Source organism: Alligator mississippiensis, chromosome 1, assembly GCF_030867095.1.
Source record: "Alligator mississippiensis isolate rAllMis1 chromosome 1, rAllMis1, whole genome shotgun sequence".
Taxonomy (NCBI): domain Eukaryota; kingdom Metazoa; phylum Chordata; order Crocodylia; family Alligatoridae; genus Alligator; species Alligator mississippiensis.
In genome coordinates, this window is record NC_081824.1 from 224,018,360 (window position 1) to 224,033,212 (window position 14,853).

At 44.0% G+C, this 14,853-nt stretch overlaps 1 protein-coding gene across 6 annotated transcripts in view; it reads right to left on the reverse strand.

Moving 5' to 3' along the window:
• The window catches only part of PLCB4 (phospholipase C beta 4), a 353,722-nt gene extending 343,851 nt beyond the window's left edge, over positions 1–9,871 (reverse strand). For 2 of the 6 annotated variants that reach the window (XM_019500819.2, XM_019500817.2), the window contains exons 1-2: positions 9,708–9,869; positions 5,825–5,959 (exon numbers count right to left, since the gene is read on the reverse strand). The gene's annotated coding sequence lies outside the window, so the exon portion shown is untranslated. Of the gene's footprint in view, positions 1–5,824; positions 5,960–9,707 lie in introns of all 6 variants that reach the window. The other 4 variants (XM_059720203.1, XM_019500818.2, XM_019500820.2 and 1 more) reach the window with 3 other exon arrangements.
• Between the last annotated feature and the right edge of the window lie 4,982 nt (positions 9,872–14,853).

Sequence of the window (14,853 nt, forward strand, 5' to 3'; positions counted from 1 at the left end):
CCTCTCTTCACACCAACTAAACATTCACCACACCCTGTGCTTGTGTGCACTGTCTGCTGTTGGCGAGTACCAAAATTGTCTTGTAAAAGTGGTAGAAAAGGGTCTGGGGATTAGTACAGTCCAGGTCTTGGAACATATCCCTATTTGTTACATTGTAAAGTAGATTCCCTTTATGAAAATTCAAGTTATGCACCGTTTTTCAGGAACGCATGTACAGCATAAAGCAAGGGAAACCTGTATCTATTTCTGTTGCTTTTATCACTGTACGGGTTATGCTATCTGTATCTTTATAATTCTGGATATGGTTTAGACAAGGAAAGTAAAATTGAGTGAGTGGAACTGCTAAGTCTATCTTGCTATTGTGATACTAGGGCAAGAAGAACTGCCACATGCAGACATAGGCAAAAAGATCAACCAAGGCACTGTCTGCCTACGATGAGGAAATCAGCTTCTCTATAGCAAAGACAGCCGATAAAAATGGCCAGCCAGAGAAATGCCAGGAAAGATGTTTCTGGAGGAGTCTGGAGACCCATGAGGAATTGAAACAATGCTGATTTGGGGGAGGGGAGAAAGGGGGGGCATGCTGGCTTCGAGGTATTATAACAGGGGCAGGCAATTATTTCCGGCAGAGGGCTGCTTACTGAGTTTTGGCAAGTCATTGAGGGCCACATGACAGGCAGCCAGGGGCCAATAAATATTAAATTTTCTAAATTTTTTTAGAGGCCCCACGGGCTGGATAGAATGGCCTGGCTGGCCGCATCCGGCCCACAGGCCGCATTTTGCCCAACCCTGTATTATAAGGACTGTCTGTAAGGTGACCTGGGCCTTTGGATCCAGGTTTTTAAGGTAAAAGACCCCCAGCAACCAGGGCTGGCAGAATCAGCATGAAGGCTGATTTCTGATGATATCTGTAAGATTTTCAGGAGGACTAGGGTATAGCCAGATGAGAGGGTAAGAAAGTTTACCGTTTTTTATTCTGACTCCAAACCCACAGTCAGTATTGTATAATTCTGTCCTCCTATATAATAAATCCTTTTATTGTCTTGTCTCCTTACTGATTGCCTGTGGCAGTGATATTCCAGGCTAACCCATTCTATACAGAGGGGGACCTAAAATTTTTCCACACCCCAAAAATGGATGCCACCTTGAGCTGGCAGAGATTCCTCTGTTACATCTGTGAGATCCATTCTGGGGTGAGTGAAGCTGAAGCTTGTGGAGATAAGCAGTTATCCCAGAGGAATCCTTGGTCTGTTCCTTGGGACAAGCAGCAGGACAATAGGAAGAAACTCAGGGCCCTGGAGGCACTGGATACATGAATTTGTGACATGTGCCTAAGCGTCACTCTGACCCCCTTCCCCTCGCTGATCTGCTGCTCTTTCTGCTTCCGATCTGCCACTGTGTTGCTATCCCATCCCCAGTTGGCTGCATGCCACACATACAAGCTACCCATGCTACTTCTGGCGCACAGGCCACAGGTCGGCCAGCCCTGCTTTAGCACATGACCAAATGGCTGAGTAACCAGATAAGAAGAGCATGATGCCTGGCAGAAACCAGTACCAAGAACAAATTAAGGGGCTGAAGGTCCGGTGTAACAGAGTGCAGGACAAAAGAAGCCCAGCTAAGAAAATATGCCCTTCCTAGGATGAACCAGACCAAACCCTCACAACTCACATCTTACAAGTCAGTAGTACTTATGGGCAATAAAGGGCCTCCAAGCAGTGCATTTGTGAGGAAAAGGAAAGAGTGCACCAGTAGGAAGAGAAGCCCAACAGAGATGCCAAACACTGCCACATACCTAGAATCTGAAGAAAGAAGCTGAGCAGCCTCCTTCCCCTTGCCTCTACCCTAACAAATGTGCAGTTTATGTTAAACATACCAACAAGGGCTGAATTTGCAGGCTCAAAACTATAGGAAGAGGTTTGTGGGTCCTTACAACCAAAAGTATCAAGAAAAGTCAATACAGACTCACCGGAGAGCGAAACTTGCTTTTCCCCAGTTCCACTTTTTTGCTATCCTTTCACTTCACCAAAATAAAGATCTGCAAAGGTCCCTCCTCCTTTAGCCTACCCAGTAGTTCTCAAGGGCCACAGCTCCCCTGAGGACCCAGAACTTTGTTTGAGGGTAAAAATGCATCAAATCAGTGCAAGACACTGCTTCTGTGAACAGGACCGAAATGTTCAAGACTTAACATAGTAGCCATAATGTAAACAGATACAAGAAGTTTTTTATTGCAAGAAATAACTGGGTACACATGCCAAATTTTAATTTGCATCTATCAGCCTTACACAGCAGACTGTAGAATCGCATTTCTCAGTAGCTTATGTACACCCACAGTCACATTTCATTCCATCTTATCATTTAATGCATGAAAATCATTTGTAGGTATCTTCTGCTGTCCAACTAGGGCATAAATAACAAAGGGCATGAGATCAGGATTAAATAGTTACACTGCCAATTCCTCAATGTCAGAAAGGCAGTTGCAGTTCTCTACATGCAGGAGAACTTCAAGGGTTGTCTGGGGAAAAAAAATCTCTCCCCTCCAAGAGTCCCTCTATTTCCTTGCAGTCAGGTGCTGGGGCAATACACAATTCCCTCTACCATCAGAAAAGGTTGCACCTTTTCGTGGATATAATGTTCTGCTGTCAGCTGTACAAACAGCTGTACTGCAAATTGATTAGCTTGTCCCCTTTGCCATCTTAAAAACTACTTTTCTTTCCCTGGATGGGGCCCCTCCAAAGAGAGGTTTAAAAAGACCTATTTAACCTCAACAGTAACATTTGTCCTGTTTTAGCAAACCACCTCTTGTCTCAACTTTGTTGTTTCCATTATGGTAGTAATCTTTCACTTCCACCCACTAGTATTCTATAGGAATTGTGTGTGAATTATAACAATACAACTATACTATGTCTACTCTAAAAAAAAGATTTGCAAGAAGGCACTAGAATATAAAAAGGAATTAAAATGATTACCTTTATTGGTCTCCTTAGTATTTCATGGGATAGAAGGGCTATTGTTATGGTTAGCAATTCCTTCCTTCTCATTTTTCATTCCAGTGGCTGCTCCAGTGGTATACGTGTCCCAGAGCAGATTTGGGGGGCAAAGTGGCCAGACCCAAGATATGGAAAGAATTCTGAACAAAGAAAGAAAAAGCAGGGAAGATGCATGCAGAGATGTGAATACTGAGTCTGAATGATTGTAAATCTCAAGAAGCAAAAAAGTAAGAAAGACAGACAAGGCAGGTTCAGGCAAGGGAAATGGAAGCCATGGAGGACAGAGAAACTGGAATGGGAAATCTAAAGTTAAACAAGGAAATCCTTAGTGATCGTCTCAGTGATCAGGGGAAAAGGACTGTTGCTCTGTCACCTCAGGCCTGTGACCCCAATCCACAGTTTAAATCATACTGAATTCCCTCATTGGGCTGCTCTGTATTTTTCTCATCCCTCATGCCATTCTGCTGCTCACAGGATCATAGAGAAGAAAATTGGAACTCAAACAAGACTTTTGATTAACTCTTAAAGTCACTTGTCTCCTTTGCATTTTTCTTGGTCAAGCACCTGCCTAGGCTTGGCAGCCTGCAATCCCTTTTTTATGTTAAATAAGGACGTTTCTGGGAAAGGAAGCCTATCAGCAATTGGAAGAAAAAAAATCAAACAGCCTATTCTTTGATCTTCATTCCACATCAGGTCCTCACCAGAACTAAAATAACATGACTGCTGAAGCTGGGCATGTAGTCTCTTTCAGCTGGTATATTGCTAAATCGGTTCCTGCTACAAAACACTATTATCCCTTTTGACTCCTTGGTGCTGGATTATACAACTGTTTATATTATAAATAATACAATCTCTAAATAAATAACATTAAGACAAACAACGAATGTAATCCCACAGCCAAAGGCACAAGTGAAAATATTTCACAGCAGCACCACTTCTATCAATATGCCCGCTCAAAAGGAACCACACTAGGTGTTCAGTGTCCAAAGTGATCGTCCTTGTACATAACATATACAGGTTATGCTACAATTAAAAATCTCTTTCTCCTGCTCTAGTGTTGCAACATTAGGTGTCAGCTCACCATAGGGATACCAAAATGATTCCATTTCATGGTCCTGACCCAAAACCTCTACTTCATGGAGCTAACTTCTTTAGAAGTTGGGGGAGAGGGGCATGACTATCGTAACTAAACTCCATCTGATGCTGGTTTCAAATCTCAGACACTTCACACAAAGACCAAATGACAGAACATACTCAACTATCATGCCAGGGCTGTTTCAGCTATCTAGCAACTGTGTTTCTAAAGCTCTTGAACAATCCACTCTTACTGGGCAAGAAGCCAGAGCTAAGCAGTCATCCTGGCCTCCATTTTAAGAAAACACCAAGAAAGTAGCACAAAACTCTTCTACTTAGGGTCTCTACACCTGGTTATCAACATTGTACGAGAACACCTCCTATGTAAAACAGAGTATCAAATGCTAAAAAACCCAGCTGTACATTTTAAGTGCATATTATACTGCTTCTATCCTACAGTTTTAAGAAACTATGATTTTGACACAGTCCATTTTTTCAGAAAAGCAACACGAAAAGCAAAACAATGAGAGTGCTTGATGCTGTGAATGCTGCTCTATTTAACAAAAGTTTTATCAGAAAGAATGCAGATGTCCCTAAATGAAGCCATATCTTGGAATCATCTCATCTCCTTGAGGTTGTTCCATAAGAAAATGCCATCAGCTGAAACTGTTCCATCCCCACTCTGTTTGCTCTAGGCTTTATGTCTGCACTGTCCCAGAAGACTGAAACTGTCCCTATGTCTTGCAGATAATGAAGCAGTCACTGACATAGCAGGGACATAGTCCATCGCTTGTTTGAAGATTAGGGGCAAAGCCATCAACCAGCAGTGGAAGATGGCAATGGCATGGAGGTTGTGAACGGATCCAAAAAAAAGCCTTGCACGCAAGCTGGAAATTGTGAGCTGTCTTTCACATGCAGCTTCAGGTTCAACAAATTACCATAAACCAGCGTTAAAGTGACAAATGTATGGAATGCTTATAATGCTCAACCCCAGAGAAGGCGTGGAATTCCTAGCACCTTGAAGGTAGAAAAAGGATTTAGCCACAGACAAAACCTGGTCACTGAAGTTCTGCAATGGACCAAACTGGATCCCATGACTTCCTGTCATTTTGAATGAGGTTTGTACACTCCAATGGATAAGAGGGATAGCATCCAGGATAATTCTGCAAAGTGTTACCCTCTTCAAACTAGAATTAATTTGATCTGTCTAGGCTGAGCATCAGCCATCTCATCTCCAGCCAGAAGCTACTCTCCTGTAGGTACTGGGACATTTTACTCGTAGTGGTTGCATCACTAGAGGATAAGATGTATTTCTAGATGTCAATCATATAATGTTGACAGCACAGCAGCTCACTCTCTTTCATCTTGTGGATATTGAAAATAGAGTCCCTGAGGCCCTACAGTTTAGGGGCCTCAGGGGAAGAGGATCAGTTCCCCATCAGCATTCAGAGTTCTGATGGGAAGGAAGGACTCATGCCCTTGAAGTGCTGCATCATCGACTCCTGTTATTACACACAGGTAGGCTAGCAGCATCTTGCAGAAAGATCTGGTAATAGAAGCCCAGAGATATAGTCTGTATTTAGGGCTATAAGAAGGATTGTGTTCATGCTTTTCACTCAACTGAAGCCTTATTCTGAGGTATCCTGGAAGTTAAGACATGCTGTTAAAGCTTGCTATTTACTATTTTCTTAAATTATTTTATCGAGGAATGAGAAAAACAAATTTTGAGGGAGGATGTCACCAGGGAATGTGAACTCTACCTCTTCTTGCATAATGCCAGAGGCCTCTTCTAACATCTTTCTGAAGTCTCTCAGGAGCCAGAAGTCAGGAAGTTTTGCCAAGGAGAGAGAGAGAGAGACTCCTGTAGGTTTGTTATGCCATGTATAAGACGAAACCTATAACCAAAACAGGTTTGTTGTGCATTAGCCCCTTTGGAATCCAAATCAGTTCACTCACTCAATAAATCAGTTATCTTGGCCGTATAGGCCAAGACCACAAAGCAAAATATGGTCAAAAGCAACCCAACCCTCCCACTAACAGCGGAACTAAAGAAGAGTTCCTCTTACAAAATTACATTGGCTAAAATGCATCTATACCCTGTAACTCTTTTTGATGTGAAGAGAAATCATCACAAATATCAAAGGGGAAAATACCCCCTATATAGAATCATCAAAACGTTTCTGAAGGGTAAATAGTGTAGTCCATAAACTTCCCACATTCCAGTCAGTTTCTGTGGTCAAAGAGCTAAAACATGCTATTCAAGATGAATGAGTACTATCACATACCTTGTAAAACAAGTGGCTGAGCACAAGCTATCAGTATTACAATATTTATGGTGGCATGATGCATATATTTATTAAATATTGTAAGTTTGATATAGATTAAGCATATCACCCGTGCTGTTTTTCTGGCAGTAACCCTTACAAAACTTGCCCAATCAACCAGTTTGCAGTGTCCTGTGGTTTTATGAAATGGAAAAATTCAATTCTATAATTCAAAGAATAATAGAGATGTTTAAAAATATGGAGGAAGTTATAACCTTCTCTAAAAGGATGGAGATGCTGTTTTCCTTAGACAGACACTTCTGCATTAGAGGTCTGGCTTCATTTTTGGAAATGTGATATGTACTTTTTTCTTTTTCTCCCTGAAAAATGACTTCACTGAATTTAGCTCTAAGGATGAAATACTAAAACTAAGATGATCATATTTTTGTTTTTTCTGCAACTGATGAATAAGAATTAAATGAAATTTAGATGCTGAAAATGACAAAAACAAAGCTAATCATGAAGTTACAGGAGCAGAATACAAAATATGGGAAATTAATGAGAAAGGGAAATAATGAAACAAAATGAGTAATCACAAGAAAAACTGAAATACTATGCACAGAGAACTCTTATAAGTGTCATAAAAATCTGACTGTACACTGAAGTCATCATTTCTCCCAAAAGCACAATCAAATATTGGAATTACATTAAACAAGGGACAGTTTAAGTATTTCTATTATAAGTATAATGCAAATGGATTTGAGAGGCTCCACATAAACCTCCAGCTTCACTACCACTGCCAGAAAACATTGGAAAAAATGGCCAAAGTCATAAGACAGCAATTGACAGTAAGTCAAAAAATGGTTGACTATTTTAAAGAAAAGTTTGATATAGGAAGGCACAGCCAGTGCCTTGATTTTGGGCAATATCACGGTGAGACACACGACTGGCAAGTAGGTACATCAGGCACTTGTAAAAGGTGCTGCCACAGAATTTCTCCCTTTTTCTCCAGCTTCTTCTCTTTTTCCTCTAGGTTCTTTCAGCCCAGCTCCCCAAAAGGCCAGAAAAATATAGTTTACAGCATATGCGGTATATAAATTCATGGCATAGAAAATTCTGTTTTAATACAAAGCTCTTGCGCGTGGGTGTGCTTCTATAAAATAAAAGGTATTGTTACTCTGCCAGGTATGAATCCATATCCTGTGATGAAACCAGGACTTAAAATTCTGTTTTGACAGCTACTTGTACAGTTATTTTTCCACCAGAGATTTGATTTTTAAATGAGTGCTAGGTGTTTAGTGATATCATCAAAAGATGAATCAAAAATGACATTTGGAGGGAGAGTGAATTAACAGTTGTGAAAAAAGTTCCCTGCTTGAAATGCCTACTATTATATATTAGCCAGTCATTCCATCCCCTCCTCTAATTAGACAGTCACAGCTAAAAATCACATTGTATATGGCAATTAATCTTGCCTGTGATGTGCTATTTTGGAATTTATTTTAATTACATGATTAAATTATAACTGAATACACTGAATAAAAGTGAGTCTCCAATTAATATTTATAAGCTTTCTCTGTATGATGTAAAAATGCCCTGTACAATAGCCATTCTAGGTTATAAAGGCCTACTGAAGAGTTCTTGACCAGGTAAGGCTAGAAATCTAATAAATGTTACCCTTTTAGAGGTTAATTTACAGGAAGTCTCTTCGAACAATAATACTCCTTTTCTCTATAAACACTTAAACTACACAAATAAACTACGCAGAGAAGTGGATATGTGTAGGGAGAGTATGTTCTAACCTCCTCTGTATAATTAGAGGATTTGGGTTTCTTCCATGCAATTGACAGTAGCTCCTATTATTAGTCACAAAGTCCCATTATTGCATGGTATCAAACTGAAGTTTGGAGAGTACTAAACAATATTATGCTATTAAAACAGACCGTACACCTGATTTACTAATGATTTCTGTTCTAGGAGAACATGCCATACACCTGATTTACTAAATTATTTCTATTCTGGGAGACTTTATTTTGCTTTTGATTAGCCATAGCTGTGTGTCTTGGAGCTGAATCCCACACTTCTGCATGCAGCAGAAAACTATTGCTGACATAAAGGTTGTTTCCTGCAACTTTCTGGGGTTTTTTTCTCTTTTTGAAAAAGAACTACATCCCTGAAACATCCTTCCATCTCTCTTTTACACACTGACAGCATACCCTTGCTATAGAAGGGCAATATTTGTGTTTTTATTTGCAGAGGTAAAACAAAATCACTAGAGTTAGAGAACAATAACCAGCAAGGATAAACAGAATTAAGTAACAGGTGTTTGACTACACATCATTCTAAATCAGGCACAGATTATGCCCAATACTGCTGGCAAAATGGCAACCTCCGTCAACACCTTGGCACAATTAAAAGTTATATTCCATGTAAATTAAACTGACATGCACAGGCACGCACGCACGCACACACCTGCACTCAATGCAGCAGCCCTGTTTGTATGAAAGAGCCCAGAAAGGTCTCCCAAGGTAGGCTTTCCATTGTTGAAAGCAAAAGAAAAAACTAAAAAGTTACATGTTAGCTAATGAGATGCATCAGTGGCACCCTCTGCACTGCACGGACACAATCCCAATACGGGTTAAAAGCTACAGAGATCCTGCTCAGTTGGCAAGAGAGAGATGAGATGAGAGAGAGAAAGAGACTTTGCTGAATTTAGCTTTAATGATGAAATATTAAAACTAAGATGATCAGAATTAGTTTTTATACACACACGCACAGTGTATACACATGCGCACACAATACCTGCACATGCACACAATGTATGCACACACGCGCAGAATACATGTACACGTAGCGTGTGCACATGCACAATGTATGCACACACACACACTATATACACATGCACAATGTATGCAAACACGCACACACCATGTCTGCACAAGTACAATACACACACACACACAATGTAGGTAAATCTGCAAACGCAATGCATGCGCGCACACCAATTTATACACACACGCACGCACAAGTGCATGAGTGTGCCCGCGCCTGTGTGCGCATACCCACTCCTGTGCATGCGCACGTGTGCACAGATGCGCGCGCACACATGCAGGTACACACGCGTGTGTGCAGCTATACGCACGCATACGTGTATATACACACACGCGCACGCGGCTGTGCGTGCCTGCGCCTCTGTGCCCGCGCGCCCCGCTGCCCGGCCCCGGCCCGGTGCCGCCGAGCGGGCGGGGAGACAGGGGCAGGGGCAGCGACTCGGGGCCCCGTGCAGGCAAGCTGGCTGCGTCTCCCCGCCCCCGCCGGGAAATGCCCCGACTCCGCCGCCCAACCCGGCTCCCGCAGCGCCGCCAACGCCGCCGCCTACCTGTGCCCTGCGCCTGCTCCCGCTCCGGCCGCGCGTGTGCGTGTGTGCAGGGCGCTCACCAGGAAACGGCGCTGCTGTGTGTGCACCGCATCCCCCCGCCTCCTCTGCCCGCGCCGCGCCGCACCGCACCGCACCGCGCTGCCTCGGCCGGCCCCGCCGCTGCCGCCCCCCGCCCGCGCCTTACATCAGCGGCCGCCGGCGGGAGGAGCAGGGCAGCGCCCCCCGCCCCTCGCCGAGGGCTGCCGGGCGGAGCTCCGCGCCTCGCCTCGCCTCGCCTCGCCTCCAGCTCCCGCCTGCGCCCAGACCTGCCGCCCGGCTCCCGCCGCCCGGCCTCCCCTCCCCTCCCCTCCCCGCGCCTGCACACAGACCCGCACACAAAGACACGGGCACATACACACACTCTCACACACCACAGAGAGACAGCTGACACCCACGCACCCACACACACATATAGAGGGAGACAGCTGAGACAGTCTCACACAGAGAGAGAGACACACACAGCTGAGAGACACACAGACAGTCTCACACACCACAGAGAGAGACACAGCTGAGATGCACACACAGGGAGAGAGACGCACAGAAAGGGACACACATAGAGACACAGGCACATACACACCGAGTCACACTGAGAGAGAGAGGCAGACACACACACAGACACAGTCTTACACACGCAGAAAGAGAGACGCACAGCTGAGACACGAGCACACACACATACCAAGAGAGATACACGGGCACACACAAAGACACACACAGAGACAGGCACATACACACAGAGTCACACCAAGAGAGAGACACAGAGAGACACAGGCACGTACATACATAGTCACACAAAGACAGAGACACACACACACAAACACAATCACACAGAGACACACACAGTCACACAAGTCACACAAACGCAGAGGGAAGGGCCATAGCAGAAGCTATGCCAGGCCAGGCTCTAAGCACTACAGCGCAGGCAGGCTTTCTTCCCACACCCCAAGCCCACACATGACAAGTGTGGAGGCAGGGCTCCTGCTGCCTGTGTGCCTTGCCTATGGCATAGGCAGCTGCCCCCTAAAAGCATGTGGAGGAATGGGACAGGTGTGCTTTAGAGGTGAGAGTCCAGCATGGTGGCCAGCTGTAGACAGTGATAGCTTTCTGTATCAATATTTGGGCACTGCCAAGCGTGTGTGTTTACTATATATGCCTGCCTATGTGTGAGAAACAAGTCCGACTCAGGTGCTTATGAGTCACTGGTGCTTGGGGGTTCCACATTTCCTTTATTTTCTGTGCCACTCAAACCATGCCTCAGAGCCCACTGATTTTTTGCCGTTTAGCTACACTGCTGGTACAGCAGGCCCCAGTTTGAGTTCACCCAGCTGAAAACACATGGTACAGCCAGCCACACAGAAGGAAAGGCCTCTGGTGCTTAAGCCAATGGGCAAAAAAGGAACAGAAGCAGTCAAGATGCTTTATCTGAGTCTGACAAAATGAAAACAAATGTTATCTAAAGGTATAGATTCATAATGCCTACGCTAAAGGAAATTATATGAATACTCAAATTCAAGATGATAACGAGGAGAACGTTTTGAGATGGGGGGGCAATAATGATCACAGTCACAAGTTTGACTTTGGATCAGTGATTCACAACTGGGTTCTGTGGTGGTACCCTTGGGCGCCTTGAGATCCTTTCCAGGGTGCCCCAGAGATGCCACACAATGTTGGTACTGTTAGGGGTAAAAACATGATTCACAAGATAAACCCAGAGATTTCAAATAGGAATTTGTAGTGTCAAAAAAAACCAAAACAAAACATTGTGACCCACTGAGGTCTGAGTTATTTGCAACAGAAGAGTTGCCCTATTATTTTTCTGTAGTCAAAAAAGGAGTGAAAGCTAAGAGCTGGGATTGTTTGAGGTGTGCCTCAAGTCTAGCAAGGGGTGCCTGGAGTCCAAAAATAATGAAAATCACTGCCTTAGATACTGGAAATGTAAGCCTCCCCATCTAATCATAATCTATCTGCACTCCACAGTACAGTTCTTCACAGCAGCATCAGCCCCCGTCTCCCACTGTTTCTTACTTTGAAACCAATTCCACAATATTTTGCAAGCTAAAGCACGGTGGGTCATGGATCCACAGGGAGATAACAACCAGAATACTGTGGGATGTAAAACTGTAGCAAAAACCCAGGCAGAAAAAGTAAGAGTGGGTGAGAGAAGGTGTGGATTGCAAACTCTGCCCCCTCCCCCCCCCAAGTAAATTAGAGTTAACCCCTAAAATCCAAGGCTATTTTCACAACAGCAAAACTATTTTTTATTACAGTTATTCTTTTCTGCAGTAAATGGGGACAATCAATCATTTATGACAAGCCAGGAGGGGGATGAGAGAATAAGGAAAACAGCAAGAGTAAATAAGAGAAATAAAGGGTACACTGTGGAGTGCAGTATGGGAAATTCTGTACAAATCTTAATTACTATAGCTTGCAGTCAGATAGTAGCAGTAGGGCAACTAGAGATAGCTAGATGAGATGCAGAGAAAAAACAGAAAGAATTCCATGCTGTTTGTTGACACTGAGCTCCAGGGAGGCCCAAGACTGGAAGAGCAAAATGTACTGTAGTTCACTCCAAATAGTACTGTACCTTAATGCATAATAGAGGTTATCCTGCCAAGGAAGTGGCTGCTGCAAACAATACAAGCTGGAGTTTGTGTTGCCTCACCCTTTAGTGCCCATGTGTACCCTATTTATTTTTAAATACTGTTTAGTAGAGAGATGTTACATAAATCCTTAACAGCGCAACAGAGATTCCAGAGTAGGTTTTGCCTAAACAAAGAGCTAACTGCTTGGTAGAAATTATGCAAATATGTACACACAAACTGGTATATGAAATGCATAATGGTAGAAAGAAGGGAAGGGATGTACTTTCTATACTAACTGATTCAGACACAGAAGCTTTTGTTATTTGTGGAGACCGCATTATTTGTGAATGGCAATAAAAGCAATTGCATGTCGCCACACCCAAGTATCTGTTTTTATGCCGCAAGTCTGGAGAGTGTTCTAAAGATGGTTAGCAAAGGAAACAGGACTGAAAGAGGTGTCCCCCTCTTCCATCTTTCTTATTTTGAACCCGTGACCTCCATTGCTTCCCTGGTCCTTGTTTCTGTTGCCCCAAGTTATCAGTTGTGCTGTACTTCTGGCCTTGCCCCTTTAACAGGGACAGCATTACGGTGGGGTAAACATAACAGCCTAGATCAGGGGTTTTCAACCTTTTTGAAACAGTGTACCCCCGGTGGCTGGTGAGAAGGCAGGAGTCCCCCGGCGGCCAGACGAATGGGGGGCGGGGAGGGGGGAAAGGGTCCCCTAGCAACCGATTGGCGACCGGTGGGGGAGTCCTCCAGCAGCCAATCAATGAGAGGGGAGGGGGGCTGATCAACTACTGAGGTGGAGGTCCCCCATGGCTGAGCAGCAAGTGTGCCAGCAGCACAGTGGTGGCAAAAGTGCCAGCAGCGTGCCGGTGGAAGTGCCAGTGATGGAAGTGCCAGCGGTGCGGCAGAAGTGCCAGTGGCGGCACCCACTGCCGAGTACCCCCTGAAGCCATCCCAAGTACCCCCAGGGGTACGCGTACCCCTGGTTGAAAACCCTTGACCTAGATCAATGATCCAGCCCTAGTGAAAGTGAGTCAACCTCCCCAACCAGAATTAGGGCTACAATAGATAGGTCTGGAAGGGACCACCCAGGTCATTAAGTCGAGTCCCCTGACATCAGAGGCAGCCACGTATTAGGAGTTAAGTCCACTATAAATTTAGGATTTTCAGAACAAAAACATAACCCTCAGGCTCAAAGAACTAAAATGTGTTACTGGGCTTCAGAAGGCTCTTAAAATAATTGTTGAAGGCTCTTAAAATACCAAATGTGTAAATAATATACATATATACACACACATGCCTGGTATCACACACAACTGCTCTAGCTTATGCTGCCTGGAATGGTATTGTAATGACAGTTCTCAAAGTCATGGAAAATGACAGTACATTGCTCTGTGGCTTGGCTCTTGACAGACCTCATCCCAGATGCCCCCCATAGGCTCTCTACAGTATTCCAAAGCACAAACTGATTTTGTAGCTGAAGATCAGGCTTACTGTCTTTATTATAAAAGCCCTTAAAAAACGTTAGTAAAATATGACTTTAAATGTGTGTGCAACTGCTCACATGCCATAAAATGACTAGTGGACTCTTAAAGCCAGGAAAAGTACAGTTCCTTTGGAGATGGGCCTTATGGGAGTCTATACACATACTCTGAGGTGAGGGATGGGGTGTTTTAATTAAGGCGGCTCTCAGAGCATTGGAGCAGTCGTTCAGCATGTATGCAGCTGCCTTCTTTGTTCTTTTATAGACTTTTACCCTCCAGCTTCCCCTCGGTGGCCTGACGTCTCTTATAGTATAGAAGGGCCATCTTCAAAAGACTAATTCCATAGAGTGTGGCACTGGAAGACAATTAAAGTGTCAGCTCTAACAGTAAGTGGACTTAAAAGATTTTCATAACACGGAAGAAACCAAGGCTGTGTTAAGGATCCGGAATGCCACGCCTAACTTTAAGTGAGGGGTCAGTCACATCATGAAGATAAGTCACTGTGTCCCAAGTGCAACAATGACACCACTTCCTACTTACATCCTCAGAATTCCAAACTCAACCCAACTGGCTGGGGTAGCTTCACTGATACTTCCCCACTGATGTCCTCCTCAGGTATTCAGCAGGTCTTGGCACTGTGAGCTGAGGAACGACCACACATGGAGTGAATTGATTGGACAGGGAGCATGGAATGCCTGGGACCTTATCTACCACTGACTTGCTTTTAGACTGTGAATTCAATGCAGCTCCCCTCTGTGCCTCAGTTTGTCCATTTATAAAGTCTGAGCACTTTGTTAGCTCAGGGGAAAGTGCTGTATAAATGCACTGAACTAAAAGACCTGGATCCATTACCCAAACAGAAAGAAGCTTTTCATTCCCACTGCCACTGCATTTGTAAAGTGCCACCCAGCAGAACTGTTCCAAATGGTGAATAGTTTGGTTAATCTAGGCTTTCTCGACCAAGAAACCAAGTAGTTTTCTATGGTCTATGGTAATGAATTTGCCCCTTATTTTGTAAGAAAAAAAACCATAAAAAAC